Raw genomic sequence first — 27,613 nt, forward strand, 5'->3', positions numbered from 1 at the left:
ATGTGACTGCCTTCAAGGTGGTTGCAATGTGTATATTTTGTATTGTGGAGTGTGCTGCGGGATACAGCATATTCCGCAATACAAAAAAAACCTAATTTAGCATATTCCGGTACTATGTAGCAGGCACCATATGGTGGCTGCCACATGGTGCCCCCCAGGGCCCATATCGGAGGGTCGGGGGGGATTTGGGGGCCCGCTAGGTGCCCCCAAGTCACTTTCCGCCTGCCTTATCATGGCGGGTTAACCGCCATGAAACGGGGCAAAGGTACATTGTATTCCCTACGGCCATGGCCTGAGCAGGCACCGCCACTTTTGTAGGGATTGCAGTCCCTCCGATGGTCCGAAAGGCTCAATGAGCCCGTCGGATCCGTGGCGGTCAGTCTCTCCACCCACCTTCCATCCGTCAGCCTTCATAATGCGGTGGACAGTCATGCAGGGTTTGGTGGCGGGCCCACTGCCATCATAATCAGGCCCATATTTAGAATGAATAAAACTGTAAAGTGTTTATTTACTTGTACTAAGCCTCATTAATGGCTAAAGCATTGCTGCTCGAAAAACAACATTGAATAGAAAATGCTGAATGTGCATAAAACGTTTGCTTCTTGACCACACCATGAACTTTTGTTTTTATCAACAATAAGTTGCTCATGCAGTTTCAAGTATTCTCACAGATTGTTTCTACTTATACAAAGATCACTGCGACAAATAACAAATGATTGTCTTTTAATGGGGCAATGAATAGCTCAAGCATTGAACAGCTAAATTTAAAATGTGAATTTGACTTTCCAACCTACTTGTTTTTCCCCTTCATGATGATCCTGCAGAAATGTTTTCTTTTCATTAAATAGATGTTTCAATTTTTACATAGTTTACTGGTTAGGAGCTGACATTAGAGAATGGAATAACATCGTACATATGTGAGAAAGACAGCCAGAAGGAAGCGGACTCCACGTGAAAGCATAGTTGATAAAATATTATTGAGAGTGCAATGTTATCGTCTAAGGACTATTGTATTCATGTGAGCAGATGAGGAGTGATCTTGTTCCCAGGAGAGTGTCGAATGCTGATTGAGTGACCGAAGACAAGAAACTAAATATATTACAAAGTTGTGAAATATGAAGTCTTTAATGGTGTGTGTTCCTTGAGTAGGTCACCCCTTTTTCTTTTTGCCTGATTTGCCAGTTACCCAGGTGCAGACCTTATTGCACTGAAACTCTACTTTCTCTAGTTTCCTGAACTACTCTTTAAGGGAAGTTCTTGCTTTGATATTTGTGATCTATATGAGTTATTTGAAATGCTGAAGCTTTATGCTTTCTCTCACTCGCACGATTTGGAACCCTTAATGGGCTCTGATCAACTCAATTTTCCACCCGATTCTTACAATAGGGATTAATTTTTTTATGGAATGAGCTTTGATGCAATATTTCTACTGATTTGATTAACCATTATTGATTTTATATTTTTGTCATATATTGACTATTGAGATTATTCTAAATCTAAGTTGTGATTTTCAAAACAGATGATCTACTGAAGGACTGAATTAATACTCTTGTTATTGACTACAATTATTAGAATAGTTATTGTGATTAATATTGATAAAATATATTAACCCTCTTCTCTAAAACAAAGGCAAAGATTCACTGCAAGGGAATAAGTGGCACAGATTAGCCGTGATGCTTGTAGCAGCGAGACGGTTTACGTTATGAGATGAAAAGTAAATTAATTATTCTGAAGTAGAGTAATGCTCTAATCCCATAGCCCAAGGCCCAAAATCTGAAGACAGAGGTGTAGTTTTGAAGGCGGTTGCTGTATTGGAGGCGTGAGTATTAATAGAGTTATGTGTTGCAGTTGTAATTGTTGTTATTGGAAATGTTGAGTGTTGCAATTTGGGTGAATTATTGATGTTTATGTGTTTATTGTGAAGAAGTTGAAGAGGTTATCAGGCTTGACATAAGATCCCAGGATAGATAGAGATATTGACATTGATATCAATATTGAGATAATAATGAAGTGTAGCACATACTTTATGGTTTTTCTTGTCTGCTAGAGATTTGTGGTGTGGGTCATGCAGTACAGTCGACTACACAATTGAGGTAAGGATTTTAATGAATTGTTGTCAATGTACTAATATTCATTGATGTTGGCAGAACCATTTGCGCAAACAATGAAGCTACATTGATTAGGTGATTTCCCACTGGTCAAGATTTCATTTGTATGTGTGAAAATTCCTTTTGTGTGGAAAGTGAAAAAAACCTTAATATCCTGACTGTTTATTTACCTTTTGTTTTCTTTAGAAGAGCAGACAAACTTTTGTTTATTTGTGTTCACTGAAAGTTGCTTAAAGTTGTAGAACAGTGTGTATGAGAAAAAATTGTAAAAGAGGGTGAGCGCTGCAAGGAGTGACTTCATAGGTTATAGTGCTTTGCGCTGTGATTGGTTGATTGGTGCACTGTTGTGCTGTGATTGGTCAATGACAATACTGAGTGCCGCGCTCGCTGTTACAGGTCAAACTGTTGTGTAAGTGTCGCATTGAGATTGGTCAAAGAGTCTTCAAGTATTAAAGCAGGATTGGAGAAAAATATTCTTTTTTGTTGAAATATTTGTATTGCTTATTTAAAAAGAAACACATTTGTAGTACAGTAACAAAAAAGCAAATCAGAAATAAATATATAAAAAAATAGAAACAAAGGGTTTTCAAAAAAGAATTTCAATGCCAAGAACTACTAAACTGGGATAAGAGGAATGACAAAATTATCATTTTAAAATGATCAGCTAAATATCATGACAAATAGTAAATATTATAAAATCATCAAATATTGAATATAGATCCCAGTAGCATGGAACAAACGAGGCAACAACATATATCACAACAGAGATATATATTAGTAGTATTGCTTAATGATAAGAAACATCAGCGAGAGAAAAAGGGGTAAAGGAAAGAAAAAGAAAGAGAAGAAAGAGTACTAGAGAAAAGGGGAAAAGGGAAGGGTCACCTGCTTTATCACTAAGAAAATAAATTAAGAAATGGAATCAAAGGGATATTGAGCTGCCAACCCCTGAGAGGACAAGTTCATATAGTTATCCAGAGACTGCCAAACATTACTAGAGATTGAAAGTGAATAATGCTTCTTTTCAACAAAAGTATGAGCTCCTCCAAAATATGAAACCCATGCCCACCAGGTATGATAAGATAGGAGATGTAAAGATTTCTATTCTGTGAGTATAATTTTTATAGCAATGGATAAAAGTAAGTCTAAGAGCTCCACTTCTGTATTATCAAGAGGTAAATGAACAACTGTAGCCCATGGACGTAGCAAAATGATAGGTAAAGAGAGAACTATAGATGTATTAAAGATTAGTGATAAATGTTTCTGTATCAGGCCCAAAAAAGAATTTATAGTGTACATTGAAAAAACATATGTTGATAAGTGCCTGGTGCCAAATTACAGTTCCAACAAAGATCACTATCTCATAATTTCAACTTATGTAAACAAGCAGGCGTCCAATTTAAAAGATTTAGGGCCATATGTAGGTAGCCTCACATTTACCGATTCATAAATACCGAATTTTACCAATTCGGTATTTATGAATCGGTAAATGTGATGTAGGTAATGATTCGGTAAAGTTTACCGAATCGGAAAAATTTGGTAATTATGAATCGGTATTTACCGATTCGGTAATGAGGCATACCTTCCCATTGATTCCTATGGGCCTGGAGGCCCATAGGAATCAATGGGAAGGTATGCCTCATTACCGAATCGGTAAATACCAAATCGGTAATGGGGGGAACATATACAAGGGTGGCAGGGTGTCACATTGACACCCTGTTGCACCCCTGAATCTTGCATGTGTGCACATGTGGCGCACATACATTCCCCAAGGGCATGTATGTCTGCCACATGGCACTCTTAAATCAGCAAAATATTGCTTTTTGCAAGGTATTCGTTATTTATCACCAACCTGTATTTGGTGGTAAATAACGAATTTCTAATACTAATTTTCACTCTTTAGAGTGCTCCCTACATCTGATTTCAGGATTCGGTATTTACCGAATCGGTATTTTACCGATTTCTTAATTTCCGATTCGGTAAATACCGAATCCAGAAATCAGCCCGCTACATCGCAAATGCCTAAATACCGGTCGGTAACGAGATATTTACCGAATTTAGGCCGTTACCGACCGGTATTTGGCTTCCTACATGAGGCCCTTAATGTGAAGAATTTAGATTGGATTAATGAAGGAGCAATTCTATTACGTCGGGATAATTTTCCAATCAACTGCCAGCTATCTTGTGAAATATGCTTGTGAACGTCGTCTTCAAGATAGTGAGACCATTTATCATAAGTATTTGTAGAATGAGAAGGCTGTGGAGCGGATACAAATGTACAACTTTTTGAAGCAGTATGACCTGAATGTGTCCACATGGACAAAAGTGAGATAATAACCGGGTCTGTAAAAACGGGTATTTTAGAAAGTTTAACCTTTAGTTTAAAAAAAGAATAAAAATGCATATCACTGAGATCATCTTTCCTGGCTAGAAAAGAAAAACGAAGAGGATCATGATTAGTGTCGTAGAGGTCTTTCACCAAACTGATACCTTTGGTGGCCCACGAAGAAGCCGTACTAGGATCAATGTCAGTATGAAGTTTAGGATTAAACCATAAAGATGACCATCTTAATTTATGGATAGGTTTGGATACTTTCCTATCAATATATTTAAATGCATTAATTGTGCCTGATATAATACGTTGAGAGTGAGCTAAAAGAGGCTGTGAGAAAAGAAGAAGAAGAAAAAGGAACGCATAACTCTTGCTCAATACGAATCCAAGGAGGTGTATGTTGAGAATCCGGTAAGAACCAGAGTGCACTTTGAGGCACTAGAAAGGAGATTTGGTATAGATTCCAATCTGGAAGATTACAACCACTCATGACAGAAGGTTTCCTAAGATTTTTATAAGCAATTCTAGCTCTCTTATCATTCCATAAGAATCTCAAAGAAATTGAATCAATCTCATGAAAGGAAGCAGAAGAAAGCTTTATAGGTAGTATGGATGATAAAAAATTGATGATCGGGGTAATCATCATTTTAAGAGCTTGCAATCTGTAATCTGCTCCACCAAGAAATATATTTGGGAGACCAGGAAGACAAAAGATCCTTAACCTTAGATATAATGTGGGATTCATTATAGGTATTGATATCTGAGAGATCTTTACAGAACCAGATCCCTAGATATTTGATATGAGTCGATTGCCATTGAAAACCTGAATCACCAATGTGAGAAGGAGAACACTGAGTTTAGGGGGAACAGTTAAATTTTTTCTTTATTAAGAATATACCCAGAGACAGCAGAAAAATCACTAATAATATTAGAGATGGTGGGAATCGCAGAAACAATATCCTCTGAAAATATAAGGACATCATCGTCGTAAGCGGGCGTTTTAAGTATATACGATCCAAATTGAAAACCTTTGATACCTGGTTCAGATTAAGAAGACGAAGAAGTGGGTCAACGGAAAGGAGAAAAAGAAAGGGTGAGAGAGGGCATCCTTACCTAGTACCATGGCGAAGATTAAAAAAAGAAGACGTGGTGCCATTAATCCTGATATCAGCTTTTCGTTGCGCATAGAGAGCCGTAACCATATTAATAAAGGAATCAGCAAGGTTATGGGATTCTAATACAGCTTGTAAAAAGGCCAAGAGACTTTGTCAAAAGTCTTTTCGGCGTCAAGGGCAATAGCCACAGAAAGCAAATAGGAGAGTTTTGCTTTTTCTAAAATGTGACAAAAAGTCAGAATATTGTCTCTGGCAAGCCCACCCTTAACAAAACCTGTCTGGGATTCATGGATTAGGCTAGGAATATGACCTTCTAGGCGTCTAGCTAAGATTTTGGCGAAGAATTTCGCTTCCATGGTTTTTTTTTGGTAAACCTTTTTAATAAAGTTTTCTGATGCAGACAGAGTATACAAGCATAAACAACAACATTTGCAGTTATTCATCATTCAGCTACATTAAATTGCCAGTATGGTGAACAAGTGGGTGTATTGAGTATTTGGGCATGTTTATTGTCTTCAGTACATGGCTTATATGTACTTGAGTGTACTGGATCTGTAGTGATGTGCTTGGTTGTTAGGATCTCATCAAAGTAACGCCTCCGCAGTTGTGGGTAGTGTGCAAGTGTAGTTTTTAACAAACCAACTAGGGGATAGCTTGGGGTGGTGGAATCAGGGATGGGGGTAGGGCTGTATCTTCGAATGTTTTCAGTGGTCTGGGCTTCACCAGAGGTCACTCCCTCAAAGTAGTGCATGTGGGCTGTGTGCGGTTGAGGGGGGTAGGTTCCTCCTGAGCATTTGTGCGTTGGGTGTGGGAGGTTATGGGGCATTGCATGGCTGAGTGGCTGACGGGGATACTGTGGGTGTCCTATGTGTCTGCTTGAACTTGTGCAGGAGAGCTTCCCAATCCATGGATATGGGGTTGCGGAGAATTCCTCTCGCCTCCTCTAGTCTGATCGCTTCTTCTTCCGCTGCACCTCATTGTATGATCGCCCCCTCCACGCTTCTATCGGGAGACCAGTAGGAGAGCGCCAGTGCATTGTGATGCTTCGTTTCGCTAGAAGCAGGGCTAGTATTGCGAATCGTGTTTCTATCTTTTTAGTTTTCAGGCATTTAAATATTTCCAGGGCACATGCCTCCCATGTATTGAGGTTTGTCAGGCCGGTGATTGTCTGTATCGTGGTGTGTATTTGTGACCAGTAGAGCTGCAGTTCGGGGCATTTCCAGAACATATGCACAAATGTATCGCTGGGCTGGTGGCAGCGGGGGCATTCAAATTGCACTGTAGGGTAAAAACGCTGAAGCCGTGCAGGGGTGAGATACGCCCAGTGTAGTATGTTAAATTGAATATTTTTGAAGTGCTGGTTGCGCAATACTTTCTTATGGTCTCTAGGGCTGTGAGCCCTTCTTTGTTATGAAGTGCACAGTTAAATTCTTCTTCCTATTTCTCCCTGAGTCGCGTTAGCGGTGTGGCCGTGAGTGTTATGATGGATTTGTATATCCATGTGATTAGGTGGCGTACTATACCCATGTTTAATATTACATGTAAAGTAGGGTGTGTCTGTGGCTCTCCATCAGTCAGATTCCACATTTTCCTACAGTTGGAAATGAGCTACTTGTGTTGGTGGAATTGCCCCGGGGGGGAGCCCGCTCCCCTCTGTTAGACTCTCAAAGGAGGCTAGTTGACCCTCCGTGAATAGTGATTCTACTTTTGAGTGTGCATATTCTGCCCAGACCTGTATGTCTCGGGAGGTGTAATGGTCACGCCCCTTGAGGAGCCCTTCCAGTGGCAATAGTGTGGAGTGCAGCTGCGTGGCGCGGGAGAGGTGGTTGAGTCTAAGCATGCAGGATCTCGCTACTTTCACCAGGATGGGATGGGCCGGATTCGGTTTAGTGCCCGGGAGAATAAGTCTATGTATCGTAGGGATCTTCATGGGTCCCAATTGCGCGACCGTCTCTTCTATTTGACGCCCCGCTGTCCAGCGTGATAGCCAATGTAATTGCGCCGTGAGGAAGTAAGCTTCGAAGGATTGCGCACCCAGAATGCCCTGGTCGCGTGAGAGCTGTAGAGTCACCAGGGCTACCCTGCGGCGTCCACTCCCCCAAATCAGTGATAGAAGCAAGGAGTTTAACTCCTGAAAAAAGGATTGTGGGGGGATCACTGGGACGTTCGCAAAGTAAAAGAAGAAAAGAGATACCACCACCATCTTTGATAGGGCTACTTTCCCTATGGGGGCTAGAGGCAGTGTGCACCAGAAGTCAACATGGGTTTTTATGCCTCCTAGGGCTCTGTAGTGGTTACCCTCGAGGAGATCCACTTGGGTGTGGCATAGCCTGATCCCCAGGTATCTCAGGGCGCCCCGTTCCACGCCAACCTGACCGTCTCCGCTTGTATTTCTTGGTGCGGAGTGTCCAGGTGGAGGGGTAGATAGCCGACTTTTCCCAGTTTACGTTCAGTCCCACTGCCCTTCAAAACTCATCCAGCATGGCCCAGAGCAGAGAGAGGTCCATCATTACGTCCCTGATATAGATAAGGAGGTTGTCCGCTTATAGTGACACACTGTGAGTTTGGCCCTGCAGTGGTATCCTCCAGTGTTCACCTCCCTCTCGAATTCTGATTGCCAGTGGCTCCATTGTGAGAGCAAATAGGAAGGGGGACAATGGACATCCCTGACACGTCCCGCGGGTCACTTGGAGAGGGGGCGATATGTGCCAGCCTGTGCGAACCCGGGTAGCGAGGTCAGTGTACAGTTATTTGATAAGTCCCATGAGGTTGGGGCTGACTCCCACCCATTGCAGGATCACAAACAGGTACTGCCATGATAGGGTGTTAAAGGCCTTCTCGAGGACCAGCATGAGGCACGTGGCATGCGGGAAACTGTCCCACATCCCGTCATGGATTTGGAAGAGCCTACGGATATTCTGGGAAGTATTTCTCCCGGGCACGAACCCGCACTGGTCAGGGTGCACCAGGTTGGAAAGCCCCTCTGTGAGTCTGTCCGCTAGGATCTTGCCTAATATCTTACAGTCTGCCGTGAGCAGAGTAATTGGACTGTATAAGGATCTAAATAGGGGGTACCGGTTTGGTTTGGGGAACGTCACCAGCATGGACTCGTGCATGGATTTGGGGAATGTTCCGGTTTTAAGTGCTGCCTTGTAGACTGTGTCTAGTCTCGGGGCCAATTGGGAGGAAAAAGTACTATAGTATTCTATTGGGAAGCCCTTGTGGCCTGGGGCTTTGTTCTTGGCAAGGTGGCGGATCACACTTCTAATTTCTGCCAGCGTGATCTGTTCGTCTAGAGTTGTCCTGTCAGCGGCAGCTAGCTGTGTCAGGGTGACCGAGTCCAAGATTTTGTCTATATGCTCCCCTCTATCTGGCTGTGGCTCTCTGTATAGTTTCGCGTAATAATCGTGGAAAGATTGTGTGATCTCCGACTGTGTGTAGGTGACTACACCTGCTGCGTTTATGATGCTGGTACTGGGCTGTGTGTCTGTGTTTTGCCGGATTAGCCAGGCTAATAGGGTCACAGCTCGATTCCCTTCTCTGTGGGCTCTAGGGGCATAGGCACGGAAATTGTATCTGCGGAGGTCAGCGCAGGCTTCTGCGTACTTGGTTTTGGCCTCTGATAATTTTGCGGTAGGGATCGCGCTTTTGTCTGCTTCTTTGGACATCTGTGCAAGAAGCATCTCTGTTGTTTGGATTGTCTGTTCTAGTGTTTTCCGCACACCCGTGTTTTTGCTTAATGCAGGCTCCACTCATGAGTACCTTGGAGGTGTCCCACAATGTTGTAGAGGTTGTCGTGTTCGCGTTGTTGGTGAAGTAATGCTGTATGTTTTCCCTTTGCTCGTACTGGAAAACTGGGTCCTCAAGGCATTCTTGAGGGAGTTGCCACGTCGGAATTGGCGGTGTGGGAGGGCACCATCTGAGGGTTACCTCATGTGTGTCATGATCCGAGAGTACCCTGCCTAGGTAATCCGAGTATTGGATCATGGGGAGAATTGTGGAAGTACAGAGAAACCGGTCCAGTCTCACGATCATAGATCAAGGGGTATGGAGTGAAACAAATAGAGTTTAGTTGTTGGGTGTGTGTTTTGCCAAGAGTCAGTTAGTGCCCTGTGGTTTGACCATGCGCAGAAGTGGGCTGTCTGCACGTGGGCATGTGAGGACAGGATGGGAGGATGAGATCTGTCCAAGTTGAGATCTAGTGTACAATTGTAATCTCCCCCTAAAATCCATGGTGAGGTGGTGAAATGGGCTAAGCTTTTTGGGAGTGTCTCCCAAAACGCTGCTTGCTCTATGTTAGGTGCATAGATACTGCCTATTAACACTGGTTGACTATCTAACAGCCCCTCTAATAGGGCATATCTCCCTTCAGTGTCTATCTTCCAGCCGGTCTCTAGAAAGGGGGTTCCCATTCAGAGCCAAATTAGTGCTCCTCACGCGTATGATGAGTATGTAGTTGCACAGAAAATGCCTTGCCATCTCTTTTGAAGCTTCCAGAGTTACCCTTTAGTGAGGTGTGTCTCCTGCAGGAGTATGATTTGCGCTTTCTGGAGCTTGATGTACGCTTGGAGAGCATATTGCTTACAGGCTGTGTGGATGCACCGGGTGTTTAGAGTGAGAAACTTAATGTCTGTTGTGGGGGACATAGGGGCTTGTGGAGTGTACGGAGGGGGGAGGGAGGATCCCGGGGAACCCACCCAGTGCCTTTTGGTTGGGAGCGACTACACCGGGTGTGTGGTCTGAGTGTGCCAGTGTGGAAGGTAGCCCTGCATGTAGGAGTAGGTGTTGGGATGGGATGTAACACGGGATTAAACCACAACTGCTGCGGGGAATAGACCCAATACATGGGATCTGCTGCAACGGACAACACATCCAAACTGATACAAACTTGTAACCTCTAGAGCTTTGTGGGGGGGTTCTTTGAGCATCTGGTTTGCGCACATCTCTGAGACTCCTGCACGAGATGGGGGAGTTTCGGGCCCTGTGGGTCTGCATGTGTAGTTAGCGGGGGTTATTGCATGTGAGTGGTCTTGCTGTATGGTTGCATGCATCGCGTGTTGCGCTTTTGTGGTCATGGGGCGGAGTATTGTTACTGCGGGGGTGTATAGTGTTGGTTGTTGCACAGCATCCCTATATGAGTGTGTCTGCCGTTTGCGGGGTAACTGTGGGTAGGAGCACTGAGTCCCCGTCTGAGCTACATGAGCCGTTGGGCTCTTCTTCTGGGGTGAAAATGTGTCCCCAGCTCTGCTGCAGCTTGGATAGCTTTTTGTCTCTCAGCATTAATCTGTTCCAGATTCGGGTGGGTCATTGTCTTGTCTTGTATCTGTGTTCCTGATCTGTTCCGGGTGCCCTTTGACATGGGCCACGGGGGTCTGGAGACATTTGGCTTTCTTGGGAGGGCATTTTGTAGGCCATGATTTACTTGTAGATTCAATTCCAGCCAGTCCAGGGCGTCTTGTGGATCTGTAAAGAAGTGCGACACCTCGTTGCGCATGATTTTGAGCCGTCATAGCCATATTAGGAGAGAATATTGAACATTGTTCTCCCTTAACAGCCGCTTTACTTCCAGAAATGACGATCTCTTCCATTGCACTGCTCTAGAGTAGTCTGGGAAGAGCATGACTTGCTTGTCTTCCACTGTGTTGGGGCTGTTCTGCCTGGCGGCCCTGAGTTTAGCGTCTCTATTCTGGAAGTAGAGAAGTTGAACTAGCATGGGACGTGGGAGCAGGCCCAGGGGTAGACGCCTCGCCGGCACTCGGTGTGTCCTCTCAATCGAGAAGAAGGCGGTCAGTTCTCTGTGTGGCGTGAAGGATTGGAGCCAGGTCTCTACATACTCGATCGGTTCTTTCCCTTCCACTTCCTCCGGCAGGTTCAGTATGCACAGGTTACTGCACCTGGAGCACCCTTCTAGGTCGTCTTTCTTGTCTTCCAGTACCACCGCTCGTGCTTGTAGCTCTTTCAAGGAGTCCTGCTATGATTTAACATGGGGTTGAAGGATCGCCATGGTCTTTTTTCCATCCGCCACTTTGTCTGCTAGCTTCCGGTGGTCCTCTCGTAGCAGGTTGAGGTCAGTGGCTAGGGTACCGAACCGCTCCTCCATGGTAACACGCAAATGTTCTATGGCTGCTAGGACTTTGTCGAGTTTCTCTAAAATTGGGGTGGCGTTAGTGACGGGGTCTGTAGTTTGGACATCTTGGGTTGGTGATTTGGATCGCACCACATTGAGAGGTTGGGGTCCCCCAGTCGTTTTTGGCCGTCCCATTGTTGCGTGCCAACGGCTTTATGGCTGCTGTCTTGTGAGATCTCTGGGGTCTAGGCGTACGGTGTGTTTTACTAGTTGACTTGCACAGGCGTTGGAGGGTCGCCGCTTACCCTTCGTCAGCTCCTTGGATTGTGTGGTTTGAGCAGGTGAGGCTTTCTGGTCTCGATGTGATGTTTCCCTTTGTGGGCAGGTGTTGCAGGTTCAGGGGCACAGGAGGGGGGGATGACGCTTGATCTGGACTTGCCTCTACTGCTTCGTACAGTCTGCCCGAGGCCTAGAGCGGTTGAGTTGTCTTTGTTCTGTGGTTATTTGGGCAACGGCCTGTATTTCCTTGTCTGTGGCCCGTGCCCCGTTATATTGGTGCCTCTGCCTCCTCCTGCCCTTTGCTTCTCTACGCCCGTTCCTGCCGAGGGGCAGAGACCACTCAATTGATTTCTCTCTATTATTAGAATTTATACAGTGGCTAGTGGTACTGGGGCACACTTCGACGTAGTAGTACCGATCCTCCCCTGGTGACGGCGAGTATCCGGGGCCCTCCAGTGCTGTCTTCGCTGGGTGTATCTTCTCGGACTCTCTGCTTCCTGGTGCGTGATGCTGCCAACGGTTGCTACAGGATGGCCGCCATGTTGGTATCGGGCACCCGACCCTGTGGCCGTCTGAAAGTACCCCCAGCTTCCATATTTAATAGCGAAATTGGACAAAAATTTTCAGGATCAGAATGATCCTTACCTTCTTTCAGGATGACTACACTAGTAGCCTCTGCAGCCGAGTCTGAAACTTCGCTAGAAAGAAAATAATTATCAAAAATCTTCTTAAGATATTTGACTATTGAGGGAGTAAACATCTTATAAAAAGCAATAGGAAACCCGTCCGGTCTGAGAGCTTTAACCGAACATGTATCCTTAATAGCCTAAATATTCTCATCAGTATCGATTAGTTTCCCCAGTTCACTCATGTCAGCATGCGATATAGTATTAATAGGGATTGAATTAAGAAACTGTTGGTAGGTACTATTGGTACACTGGTCCCGAGGTGTATAGAGTTTTATAGTATTCTCGAAAGACCCCAAGATCTTCTTGGGTGTGGAACTTCTTTGATCCGGTTGTATCAGTAATATTAGTAATATGATTAGCATTGGTATTTGTATTCTGATATTTTAGAGTGTCTGACAACAACTTACCAGCTCTATTCCGTAACAATAACTGATGAGATTTTTGACCATGCAATCCAATATAAGCTCTTTTAGTGACTATGGAATTAAAAGAATACTTCAAATGTTTTATATCCTGCAGGAGTAATTTGTCATTAGAATGTCTAAATAACTCCTCTTTGTGTTTAATATTATCCCCCAAAGACCGAAGAGACTTTCTAAAGTCACTATTCCTTTTAGCCACTTTTAGATCGAGCTACAGTGCGCATGCATTGTGTGCAAGACCTGCAGTAATCAATAATCTGACTTTTTTTCCCCCTGCTACTTATCATTGGTTCAAGCCACTGTCTTTCTTCTATGCTGCCTTCTTACTCATCGGCAGTTGGTGGAGGTTCATACCCTTTAATCATGCAATGATTTATCGGAAATAATATCCAAAAGATATGTTGCGTTTGGACAATAAATAATTTCTTTATTGTCTTGTATGAACGGCCTAATGATGCGAAAGAACAACAGCCGACACGTGTTTTGCCCAGTGGCCAATCGGCCAGGGGCTTTTTCAATGCTGATAGATAACATTGATCACAAGTGTCAGATAGGATGGATGGAGAAAGTAGCCTTCCATTATACGTGGTAAATATACTTTAGAGATACAGCAAGCAGGATTACTATGCGCAGTACCTTAGGGAGAGTTGACCTTAGTTTCACAAAGGATTTGTTAACGAGTTCCAGCCCTCACACGTCGTGCTGCAGTAAAATAACAATGACAGCCGCCATTTTAGATTATTTCACAGATGAGGTCTGATATCTGTGGCAGTCTCGACGAAGCGTCGTGGAGCCCAACAAAAGAAAATCACTCCCCGACGTTCACCGGCTATTCCGCTGTTCTCCAGTAGCTAAAGGTGAATAAAAAATCACCAGAATCTCATTTTAAATGAGCGTCCGCACCGGCAGTGTCGCGGAGCTCAATAAAAGGCAGCCATCTTTGTAGCGCGTCAAAACACGCCCTGGAGAAAAGAATTCTGATGTTAACGGAATGGAATCAAAACGTGCAAAATTGAGTTACATTGTTTGCCATTTGATAAATAAACTGAAAACATGAAATGATTTAACGGTTTTCAGAGTATTGTGAGAGGAGATGTGACAATTCCGGTGTGAGAAAGCGATGAGTAGGCCTGGGCGGGGCTCCATTCGTGGAGTTTGCGGAGTTTTCTGCACTCCGCGGAGCTCGCAAAGTGCAGCAAACTCCACTTTGCGATGTGCAGCGGAGTTTTTTCCCCACTCGCAATCGCGAACTGTAAGTTTGCGATCGCGAACGGTAAGTCCGTGAGCGCGAGCTGCTGCTCGGGTAGAATTTCTACCCGAACTGCAGGAATTCCAGCACAAACTGCAGTTCACACTGCACTCCGCCACTTGCCGAACTTCGCAGTTTTTTTTGTAACTTCGCATAGTTCCACGTAGCAAAACTCCGCGAACTACGCCCAGGCCTAGTGAAGAGGCGCCTCCTGAAGGTACACCTGCACATTATATGACAACAAATGTGGGATTGCGTACATGTTTGTGGCTTCGTCAATAGAGCAAGATCACTGAAAGGGAAGGTCCTTTGTGCTTTCCAAGAAACGGTACGTTTGAACTAAAGGTAATCGAAAGCTTAAGAAAATAAATGTTATGAGATCTAGCTACCCCCTAGACCCACACAATATGAAGCATTAAACATTTGGGAGAAAACAGAACACACTAAGAGAAAGAGAAATACCAAGGTAGAACTAAAAGATCAATGCATAATTACGCAGGTGCTCAATGGGACGAACAACAACAGAGATGGAAAAAAGCTGTGGTTGAAGAGACTATGCTGTATCCATCCATTACTACTGAAAAATAATAAGAATTAGGGAAAAGATGATGAGGGAACTGCAAAGAAATCAGATTCTGAGAGTGATTCAGGGATGAAATGAAGGGTGAATTGTTAGCTGTGCGCCCACCACTTGAAGTGGCCCCAGTAACTTACGCTGAGAGTACGACACCTAATGTAAATGGGGCTACTGCCCCTGTTAAGCTGAATATGGGTCAGATTAATAGATCATTACAGATGACACAGCCTGTTGTACAACCTGTTATAATAAATGTAGTTCCTACACAAATTGAGAATGTACCTACAGTAATGCCTCCAGATATTACCGCTTCAGTTATAGCTGTACCAGAGCCTGTTACTTGAGTTGTAACAGCAGAGTCATTAGAGATTCACACAATGACTGCTCCGACTAATGTAGTTCCCAATACAGTAGTTCAAGGAGATACTGGAGGAGCACCTGTAACAAGGTTTGCCCCAACATCACAGAATTCACAGATTGTTGCTTGGACACCACTGCAAACAGTTCAGTCCCTAAGAGAAGGGAGAAGGATTATCTTTATCATGCCAATGGGGCAGGAATGGCAGAGATTAATAAAACATATAAATAGATTTTCAATACACAGCAGATAGGGAAGGCAAGAGACGATTGAATTTCCCGAGATTAAAAATAGAATTAGAAAGATGTTTATAACTTGACCATGTGAACCAGTACCAAGGAGCTGATCTATTCGTGTAAAGAAATTACTAGACGTGCAGCAGTTACTCATGATAAATTGACAGAATTAGCCAGAAAACATGATGTCCATATTTCAAAAAGTGTTCCATTTCAGAAAAGTTTCAGGGTACAATTGGATGATGAAGCTTTTGAGATAATGCATTCTTCAGGAATGTGATTACACATCACTGAATTAGTAAAATGAGTTCATAGTTGGAGTGATTTTGATATATTAGAGAGCAAGTGGGTGAAGTAAAAAGAAGTAAAAAGAAAAGAAAAAAAGCCATTAGAAGCAGATTCAACAAATAACAAACCACCAATAGGCCCCCCCAGAAGAAGGAGAAGCTTTGACTTATCAACTTAGAGAAATACCAGAAGGGGAATATATTAATGTTTCATAGAGTAGGCGAGATCTTGCAGCATTTATGAATAATTTTTCAAAATTAAGAGCCAAGCCTGTACAGTGGTAAACACAAGTTGAAAGATTTGTTAAGATTTTCAAAGTGCTGTGGATTGATTTGACTACATTGTTTGACATCGTTGTGTCAAAGGACTTGTGGGCTGAGTGTAAAGTTGCTGTAAAATGGTCACTCGCAATAATGCATCATCTTCAGTAGTAATGGAAAAATATAAGTCAGATATCACATTTCTGAAGGGAAAGGTTCCACTAAAGTAAATTAATTGGGTACAGATTAAAAGAACTTCACAAGAACCAAACAAATCAGTGCATGAGTACTATGAGTGATTGCTTCAGGTGTTTCAACAGCGGAATCAAATCTCCCGAATCAAGTGATATGGGGTTTTTCGTGTCCCAGTTTGTTATAGGGTGAAGACTAGAGATCCCTACGCACATACAACAGAGGGTGATTTGCTGGCAGGCAAAATTGTTGGATGTGATTTTGAGGTATGCAAAGTATTGCCATGATGAACAAGAAATGAAGCAGAAAAAGCCTAAGGAGAAATTATGATGGCTCAGACGAAGTTTGCACAAAAAGGATTCCATAATCAGTTGTTTACATGAAATCTAAGTGGAATGCAAAGTGTTGAAAGGCAGACTCAAAATGCTGAAGGAGAGTTTGGTGTTTTACAGGGCAGAGGTGTTCCAAATGATCCGAATTCAGGTGTAGATGTTGCGACAATAAAGAAAATGACCCCTTGTCACCTTTGTAATAAAATCGGGCATTGGAAGAGGGAGTGTAGACTTAATCTAGATAGAGCTAAAGGAAATGTCCAAATACAGGGAGGAAATCAAATCCGGATGCAGACTGTACCAGTTCAGCAGATGCAAGTGCCAATCCAAAAAGAAGTCCCAATGATGCCGGCTCTGAAAGCCGAGATGGTCCCTCAGAATATGGGGAACCCTAAATTTAATATTAACCAAATGCCCAAAGCAAATTTGAATTAATTTCCTAATCAAAATCTGTTTCAACAGTTCCCAATGTTAGACAATGATGGGTTTGGCTCCAACAATTCCTAATGACTGTGCCTGAAGGGAGAGGGAGATTGCGTGCTTGGCACAGTCTTCAAGGTAGAGCAGAGTGGACTATTTGTAGAACTCAATGGCCACCAAGTGTAATTTTTAATCGACACAGGTGCTACCAGATCCACTGTTAGAACAGTGAATGTCCCAGATCCATCTCTCTCAGGAAAGAATATGCAATATGTAGGTGTTTCAAATAAACAGATTACTAATCCAGTTTCAAAGAAGGTACCTGTACAAATCGATTTATTTGAAGAAAATCATCTGTTTGTTGTCTGTGATTCTAGTCCTGTAAATATGTTAGGGAGAGATGTATTGTGCAAGTTAAATTGTACAATTTAATGTACGCCGGATGGTGTTGAATTGCAGACACATGATGAAGATGTTGAGTTTAAGATGGCCCGACAAGGAACAGCTTTAGGACTCAATTCAGTGAGAACAGTCGAAGATTTACCACCAGATTTAAAAGAGACAGTAAATCAAGAAGTATACAATTTTACAGTAAAGGTTATTCAACTGATTAAAGATGTAGAACCTGTCCGAGTCAGAGTGAAATCAAATGTGGTGTATCCTTGAACACCACAATACAATTTGAGCCCATAGACAATTGCAGGAAAAATACCAATGATTGAAGAAATGTTGAGGAAAGGGATTTTGCGAGAATTTGTTGGAAGTCTTTGCAACTCTCTGATCATGGGTTTACAGAAGCCTAATGGTAAATATTGGATTGTACAGGAACTCTCAAAGATTAACAATATTGTTGTTCCATGTTGTCCCATGTAATTGAATCCACCCATTATACTTTTGCAAATTCCGTGCACCAGAGAATGGTTCACTGTCGTGTACCTGTGTCAGGCTTTTTTCTCCGTACCATTCGATGAGGACAGCCAGTTCTTGTTCTCATTCATTTTTTTTTTTTTTTTGTAAATCTGTTTATTGGATTTCACAATAGATAACAGAAGCAAAAAACACATTTGCATGCATGCTATAACCACATGAGCGACCCTGGGAATTTCCTAGGACATACACTATGATAAGAAGAATTAACAAAGTAGGCATACACATGAGGGCCAAATGCAGACATCAATTGTCGCTTAAATGCCACCGTGGGATCCATGAAAATGCAACCAATCCAAGAATAACATAACACGGATTTGGACAAGGGGAGCAGGGCTTCACAAAATGAGGACAAAGTAAGTCAAAGGATGGGGGGAGTAACTGTTAGTGACATTTCCACGCCCATTACCCCTCCGCCTGTGCATTGCATACGCATGAGATGTTGTTTGTGTAACTGCTAGCTCCCTGACTGGCTATGGAAGAAGTCTACTCTAAACATACCTTATTTATGTAGGGTTGAAGGAATATTCCCAATCATGGTGCTGCAACAGTCTGTTCCCCCTCCCCCATGGAAGAATCTACTGGGACTGTGTCTTCTTTCTGCAGGTCAGCTAGAATAGCATCCCAGCTGGTGGATTGAGGGAATTTGCAAAGACCTGGTAAGTCTTCCCTGCGTAGGGCAATGCTCTCCGTTTTCACCCAGTTCAGCAAAGAGCAACACCACACTACTGTGTGGGGGAGAGCCACAGGGGACCTCCATCTCCTAGTAATTAGTTGTTTAGCGGTTGCCATGCCCAAGTCCAGGAAACGTGAAGTGACCCTATATCTTCCTCCCCTGCTGAATATATGTAGAAGAGAGACCTCCCACTGGAAAGTGATGTCATGGTCAGTGCAACAAGTAAGGGTGGCAGCCACCTCAATCTAGTAACCATTGAGAATGGGGCAGTGTCACAACATGTGTAGAAAGTCATGTGTCATCCAAATGACATCTGGGACAAGTAGAATCCGTGCAGTGAAAATACTCGTCAATTTTTGCTGGGGTAAGGTATGCTTGGTGTAAAATAAGGAATTGAATTTGGCAGAAGCACTGGTTGTGAGGTATTCGAGTGGGACTCTTCAGGGCAGCTGTTCATTCTGGGTCGGAGTAGGGGCGCTTTAAGTCCCCTTCCCAACGTGTCTTAAGGAGTCTAGAGTGACTGTAGCATGTTGACTTAGAGAGGCGGCAAACCACCGAGTCAGGTGACCACCTTTGCCCATCGGGTTGAAAGAGTTGCAATGAGGGAATGATGCAGTAAAAAATTACCCGGATGGAGACTCTCCTCCGAGACAAGCTCAGTGTATTGGGATGAGGGTACCGACCAGGAACAGATCCCCAGTGTCACGCATACCGGCTGTGTCCCAGTCACTTAGCTCCACTGCCATGTTAATCCGTTGGCCCCTGGGTGTCCCAGAGAGTGGAATAGTGTTGGTATATGGTTTTTTGGAGCGGGTGAGGAATGGGCTTCTACGATAGCTTTTATATGCCACTGGGTGGGCTTAGAGTGGTTGTGTAAGAGAGATGGTGGGAGGGCAGCCATCTAGCAAACCATTGTAACTGAGAGGCCAAATAGTAATGTTCAAACTTAAGAGCGGCAAGGCTGTCCTGCCCTGTGGGCAGGTAAAGCTTCTTAATGGAAACCCGGTGTATGGACGTACTCCAAATGAAATGTCTAATTGCTTTTTCTAATTTGTTGAAGAAGGCAGGGGGGATGTAGAGAGGTAGGTTCGTAAAGTAAAAGAGAAGCCGAGGAATTATCATCATTTTAGTAAGGGTAACCCTGCCAGTAATAGACATCGGAAGAGTCCCCCAAAAGATCAATTGTAATCTGCTGATGCTGCCATCAAAAAGGTCGGTTTTGATCTGGTAAATGTGGATACCTAAATAGGGGAAGGTTTCAGCACACCACGACACCGGGACCCCACTCAGGGAGTATCTCGGGTCTGGGGTGGTCTCTGAGAAGGGGAAAATGGAGGACTTCAATGCATGCAGTACCGATACAATGGCAAACGATGACAGCACCAGAGCCAGCAAGGGGGGAATGGAGTTGAGATCTCTCACCTACAGCAGAATGTCAACTGCGTATAGAGAGATTGTGTGCATGCCATTACCCAAGGGAATTCCCACATTGACTCCGGTACGGACATATTCAGCTAGTGGTTCCACTGTTAAGGAGAAAAGAAGGGGGGATAAGGGGCATCCCTGTCGAGTTCCACGACCCACAGCTATGGGATCAGATATGTAAGGGCCCATTTTGACACGAATTGTTGGGTGCTTGTAGAGTAGTCTGACCGTACCAAGCAAGGAGGCCCCAATGCCAAATCTAGATAAAGCTGTAAAAAGATAAGCCCACTCTAGAGAGTCAAAAAAGCCCTATCAAGGTCTAGAACTAGGCAGCCTGAACGGGCCCATTGCAGAGGAGCATACTCCACCAGTCTGAAATAGCGACGAAGATTGAGGGAGGTGCTACAGGAAGGGACAAATCCATTCTGGTCTGGGTTGGACCAGGGTGGGAATGCAGGGCGCGAGTCGGGTAGCTAGAATCTTGGCCAGAATTTTATAATTTGTGTTTAAAATTGCTATGGGATCCTTGCCTGGTTTCAATACCACAATGGCTGTGCATAAGGAGGGCAGCAGTAGGAAACTGTTTATCACAGAGTTGTAAAGGGTGTGTAGATGTGGGATGAGTGTATCAGCATATGCCTTTAAAAACTCTGTGGGGAGCCCGTCCGGTCCTGGCGTCTTTCCCGACGCCAGTGATGATAGTGCCTCCCGCACCTCATCAACTGTTATAGAAGAGTCCAATGCTAGACGTTGGTCGAGGGAAAACGTGGGTAATTCTACTGAGTCCAAATCTGTGCCTATCTTCTGGGAGTTCCCATGTGCAGTGGATGTGTAGAGAGTAGAATACTGACTAGTCATGGCTGCGTGGATGTAAAGTTGCATCTAGCGCATATGTCCCGAATCATCCCGTATGGTGTGAATTGGATGATAAGGATGCTCTTGACGTATTAGATAAGTAAGTAGCTTACCTGACCTGTCAGACATGGCGTGTGTGTGTGCTGAATGAGCTAAGAAATTGTGATAGTATAACCTTTCCAAGAGCTTGACACGGTCAGTCTGTAATGCGTCTAACTGTTCTTTAGCTTCAGGGTGTGTGACCGAGATGGATTCATAATGAAGGAGTTTACGTTCAAAAGCGCCCAGGTAGGTAGGTAGGTATCTAGCTGCTTGCAAATGTTCCATGATAGGCCTAAGCAATGTCCTCTAGTTGTGACCTTGAAAGCCTCCCACTCCAGTGACGGAGAACTTGTGCAGCCGACGTTATGTTCAAAAGAATCTAGTAGCGCTGATCATCAGGAACCACGAAAGGCTTTGTCATCAAGTGCAACTGGCTGCAACCGCCAGGTTGGGATTGGAGTGGGCCCCCGGTCCCAGCCAATAGTCATGAGCTGGGGATTATGATCAGAGTGTGTGGGAATGAGGTATTCGGTGCCCTGAATTAGGGGAAGTAACGCAGAGGAGGCCAGTATGCGTTCCAGCCGCACATGTAGGTTTGGGACGGGTCAGTAGAAGGAATATATGCTGGTGCCCAGATTGCGTGTGCGCCATACATCGGACAGGGACCAATGACTAAGCCAATTGCGCAGGGCTTGTGCATTAGACACAGTTCTTGTTCTCATTCATGTTCAGAGAGAAAGTTTTTTACATGGTGCCGAGTCCAACAGGATTATTCAGAGAGTGCATCGATTTTTAAACATAGATTGAAAAAAAAAATGGAGTCCTTGCCAATGCCCTACAGTTTAGTTCTTGTTCAGTACATCGATGACCTGCTTGTGGCCTCCGATACAAGAGAAGCTTGTAAACAGGAACCCCAATTGCACTTTTAAATCATCTAGCTGAAAATGGACACAAAGTATCTCCATGTAAGTTGCAATATTGTCAAAAAAAAGTTCAGTATTTGGTACATTTTAATTAAAAAAGAAGCAAGTAAAGTGTCCCCCGAGAGAGGGGGTGCCATCCTGCAGATGACTCCACCTCAAACACAGAGAGAAGTCAGAATGTTTTTGGGAATGATCAGCTACTGTACACAGTGGATACCAATTTTTTCTCTAGTGGCTAAGCCTTTACTGAGGCTGACACACAAAGATGTGTCTGATCTGCTTCCATGGGACAACAAGTACTTAAAAGCTTTTCTAGAGCTGAGAGAAAGTCTCTGTCATGCCCCGGTACTAGGAATGCCTGATTACAGTAAGATGTTTATAATGTTTCGCAGTGAGAGGTAGGGCTGCACTCTCCGAGTGCTTACTCATATGCATGGAGATGCAAGAAGACCTGATGCTTATTTTTCCATCAACCTTGACCCCATAGCCGCAGGGCTGCCTAGCTGCCTTAAAGTAGTAGCAACATTGGAATTAGCATAGAGAGAAGTGAGAACATAGTAATGGGATAGCCTTTAACTGTTGTAGAACTTTTGCTTACCAGAACGAAAGCACAGTGCATGACCAATAGCAAGCTCACTAAATATGAGCAACATATTCTGGCAGTGGACAACGTAAACTTAAGACACTGTCAGGATTTACACCTGTCCACACTACTACCCATAAAAGAAGATTCCATGGAGAAGAAGTTTAGATTGATTGTCTAAATGTCATAAAATTGTGCACCAAGACCAGATGTAGAAAGATGATCCTTTGATAGAACCTGATTATGAAATGTTTGTTGATGGAAAATTAAGGTACCCTCAGAGCAGCTTAAGCTGTCTGTATAATTCAAGAAGCCGTTGAAGCTTCCTAACTGCTTAACTGCAGCACAAGTTGCAGAATTAATTCCCTTATAAGAGCTTGCAGTCTAACAGCCCAATTGAAAGTGATTATATTTACAGATAGTCAGTATGGCGCTGGTGTTGTCCATGATTTAGTACAATTATGGTCACAAAGAGGATTCATGACCTCATCTGGAAGCTCCATGAGAAATGGAAAATGTAACAAAATTATTGGATGCACTACAGAAACCAGCAGAAATTGCAGTTTTTAACTGTGCAGCTCACAGGAGTGACAATGGATATGTCACAGTAGGAAACAGGTTTGCTGATGAGGTTGCACGGTATTGTGCACTTGTGGCCTGCAAATTTAACAAGGGTTACTTCAATGAATCAGAAGAGAACATTGTTTTCTCACTGTTGTTGTCAGTGGCTAATACTTGAAAAGATCTCAAAAGATTGCAGGAAAATGTTTCAGAAGCTGAACTGCAGGGTCGGATCAGAGCAGGATGTAAGAAAAATGGAAATTACATTTGGATGTCAGCATATGGAAGACCGGTTTTGCCAGACAGTTTGTTGCTTCCAAATGACACAATACTTCTATGGTCCATCACATTTAGGAAGGGATGCAATGGTGAGAATATTCAGACAGAATTGGTTTAATCCCAGATTTAGGATGCTGGCAGAAGGATTGCGCCATTGTTGTGTGACATGTCAACAGATGAACATAAGGACAGGAACACCAGTAACATTGAGTCACATAAGAAGATCAGGTGGACCATTCAACAGGATGCAAATGAACTTTATTGAGAGGCCTATTTGTGACTAGGGGTGGGCGGAATTTGCGGAATTAACTTCCGCAAATTATCGCGAGAATGCAGAAAATCTCCGCAAACACGCCGGAAATATCGCGAAGACGCGGAAGTTTTTTTGCCGCCTGTTCGCGGTATTTTTTGCGTGATCGCGGGTCGCCAACTTACCCATGCGGTTGCTCACGGGCGCGGCCATCTTGTTTTCACTTGTCCCGCCCTCTGGCGATGTTTACTTCCTGTTCCGGGTCGCGCAATGCATGTTCGCGGTCGATATTTCCTGTTCGCGACCGCTTTTACTTGATCGCGTTGCTTTTTGCTTGCTCAGGGAGAAAATATCGCGCGAACTTGCGCACGTGGTCGCAATGGGCGCGGCCATCTTGTTTTCCACTCTATTGCATGGTTCTGGGGCCTGATTTTCAATCCTCCCTAAATCTTTTCAATCCTTTGTTTATAGCCACTTTTTTTGGATCTTTATTACTTATTATTTCTCTAACTATTTTCCTGCCTCTATATTTTTGGTTTTTGTCTACTTTTTTTTTGTTTTTTAGCTACTTTTTCCCTTTTATTGCCCGCTATTTATTTCCTTTACTCCTTTATTTATTTTACCTTTTCTTTCCCGCCCCGTCCCCAGAACCATGTCCAAGGGCAGGGCTGTTCGCCGGCGCAGCCAGAGCCGCGACCACCTTCCTTGCGGAAGGCGGCGCCCACAAGGGGTGCATGCACGGGTCTTATTTGGGGAGGCGGAGTTGGCTGCACTAATTTTCTTTGTGCGGCGCCACCTCCCCTCAACCCTGGCAGCAGGTGGCAGGCCTGGGTCCGGGTACGGCCTCCGGGAGCGTCGGCAGCGGTGGGGGAAGGTGCGCCGGGCAGTGTCGCGCATCTCTGGGGTCCGGCGCACCCAGGCACAGCTGACGCACCGGTGGTCCGACATCCTGGACCGTGAGCAGGACCTGCTGGACCTGCTAGGAGTGGAGGTCCCGGGGCTTGGTGAGTACCTATTTAATTATTACAGCTTTGTGTCTGTTCTTCTGCTCTATGTTATATATTGCGAATATCTTTTTTTCCTTCCAACCAGCTAGAATGTTGCTGCTTACAATACATTCCAGGTTAATAACGTTTAAAAGTCTTCTGTGATTATGACACAGGTGCTCTTCTGCGCTACTACTAATCTTACTTGTTTGCAGCTTTGCGTTTGCGCTTGCTTAGCGTGATTCTTTACGAGTTTATTTTAGAGAAATTAAGTTACGTAATGCTACAGTGACTCACGTCCACTCCTTACTTTGTCCTGTCACTAATAGATAGGGGTGGATTGATACTTAGGTTTAGGTACTTTGTATGAGCTTCTAATTGGTTAGTGGTATGCGTGATGCCCCCCCTCACTCAGTTACGTGACGTGCTGCTAGTACGGCAGTCTTTAGAACCTTTTCTAGTTTGTTCAATGAGTGGAGGTAGGCTTTGCAGTTACTTAGCAGTAGCAGATCAGCATCAATCAAACCAAAATTTGGTGTATACAAAAAATGTAGTCATGTTCATGTGTCCTCCATGATTGGATCATACACATTGTTGAGGAATACCTGGAATAGGTGGGCTAGGTTGGGTGGTACGTTGTACTAATACTTAGGCTTACTTGTAACTTAGTTTTCTGGAATCAGAATGGAAGAATGGATTACTGTTGATAAATAGTAACTTAAGTAGTCGAACTGCGAATCCCACGATATTACATGTTGACCAGATGAGATCGGTCAATGTAGTTATTGCAATTGTTGTTTACATAAGTGTTTTTTGACCGTTGTTGAAAAATATTGTATTTGTTTGACACCATCCATCAATGTTTGTCTCTTTCTTAATTCTTATATCTCTCCTGTCCATCAGCACCCAGGGGCAGACCGACAGGGACTGGACAGTCGGCGGGACAGGAACACCACCAGGAGGACACCGCTGAGGGCTCCTCTGCTGGCCCCAGTAAGTCTTCTTGTTTTTAATAATATTTCTTATTCCATAACTTTTACTGCCCCATTTCTCCCGAACTAGTGTGTTTCCAAATGCTATTTTTTTACCACCAATTATCCTTCGATCTGTACGGTTTCAAAAAGCTTATCCCTGCCTCCGCTATGATGACTGAGTACTACTACATACTATCAGTCTGTCTGTCTGTACTGTAGTAGCTAGTCTTGCCCAGTTGGCCAGTGCCACTCTTTGTGAAAGGTTGTAATATAAAACTCATATTCACCAGTAGCTCGTACAATCCGTTGGGTCGTTGTCTTGTACTACTTTTTACTCTTATTGATGTTGAGGCTTTGAAAATTCACAGAAACAACAGCCCTACCAGATTTCTTAATATTTTGATATGATACCCTATAGGACATACCACTGTTGTAGGGATCTTGCACATACATTTGCACCAGAAAATAGGATGTTGGTGATGGTATTTTGGACCTTCCTTGCACACCTCAATCAGAAATTCCGCACCCACCACAATTCCACTGCTTGACTATAGTACTGTCTTGTCATACCGATTAGGTCTCGGAACCCTCCCCCCAAGATAACCAACAAGTAGACAACCCAGAACATAACACACCCAACCTCTGTCGTGGAAGCAATTCACATGCACACCCTTACTTTAATTTGCTCACTCGTGTAAGTTAGTCCACTCCACACCAAATACCACGAAGTCTATGTAAGTTTAAAATGTTTATTTCAATTTGAGAAGGTCTGTACACTGTTTTATTAGCAGCACCAACCGGCAAATCAATAACATTAAAACAATTTAACTTACACTTATACAGTTATACAGTTGGGAATTAAATCATGATAACTGAACAGTGGTGGAAGGCAGCACCACCATCCCATAGCAATTTAGTTTATATACATTTATAAATGAAGATGTGAGTGAAGGGACCCCTCACCTCAGAAGAACCTAGTACTGGTAGTTGGTGCATCGTTCAGAAGCTCTGGTTCGTAGAAGGGAATCTTGCGTCTGTAATGCGAAAAAAGAAATGGTGTGCGTTAGTATATTGCAACTTGCAAACATTTCTCAGCCGTGCCAAAAAGTGTAGCATCTATGGATAAGCAATATGGACTAACAGTAACAGTAGTACACCAGTTCTTCCTAAAAAAGTGGCTTGTTAATGTTTGTTGACCGCTTGTACGCAGCGCGTAGACTAGACAGTAGCAGTGTGAGGCAGGTCATGTGGGCTCAAAGGTGTCTTAAGAAGCTGCAAGGTAAAGGTAACGTCACATGTGCATGGCTAGGGCTAATCAAGCAAATGCTACAATGATCATATAACTTAGTGTCTACTCTACTACTACCTGATTTGTACTAGTGATGTATGTTAGTATTAACTCATTTTTCAACCTTGCTACTGATCAATAGGGGGGAGGTGTATATGTCGCCTAATAAATGTGCAATGTTTTCTAGGCGCACTACCGACCACCATTGCTGGGGCAGCGAAGGCGACGCCGAGGGCGAGGATGCGGCAGTTGCAGATAGCAACGGAGGGGGAGTGGCAGCACCAGTGGCAGGCGGTGGTAAGTTAGATTCATAATCTTTAACTATTGTTGAACTTGACAGCACACTCACTGCAAAGGTGTACTGTATGTATATGTATACTGTACAGTTGTGAATTAGGGCCCCATTAGGATGGTGGGCGTATTGCCCCCGCCGGGCCGGCTGGAATTCACTGCCGTCACCGCAGGGGCAAACCTCCCGCCATCCCTGTAGAAAATATTCAGACATGTCCAGGCGGAAAAGGGTTCAATATGGCGGTGGTGTCTGTCTCACCACACCGGCAGCCATATAATCTGCATTTTGGAATGCCTTTGCGTGGCGGCATTGCCGTCCGCTACGGAAAGGCATGCACACATTGCAGAGTATGCTTGGGGGCCCCCATGGAGGGTACCTACCGATGCTATTGTACCCCCCCGACTTTCAAAGCAAAACGTGACAGGCCCGTCATGTTGTGCTTGGAAAAGCAGCACAACATTTTAGCATTGCTTTCAGCAAAGCCAACCAGAATTTAAATTTAAAAAAACAGGGTGCGCCCGCCACTGTGCCGGGCGCATCATCCTAATTAATTGTCCCCACGGGACCCCCACCCTTTTTAGCAGTCGGATGACGGGCGGACAAAGTCCGCCCGCTATCCGATGTCGTA

The sequence above is a fragment of the Triturus cristatus genome, chromosome 6 (genome assembly GCF_964204655.1).
Source record: "Triturus cristatus chromosome 6, aTriCri1.1, whole genome shotgun sequence".
In the NCBI taxonomy this organism is placed as follows: Eukaryota; Metazoa; Chordata; class Amphibia; order Caudata; family Salamandridae; genus Triturus; species Triturus cristatus.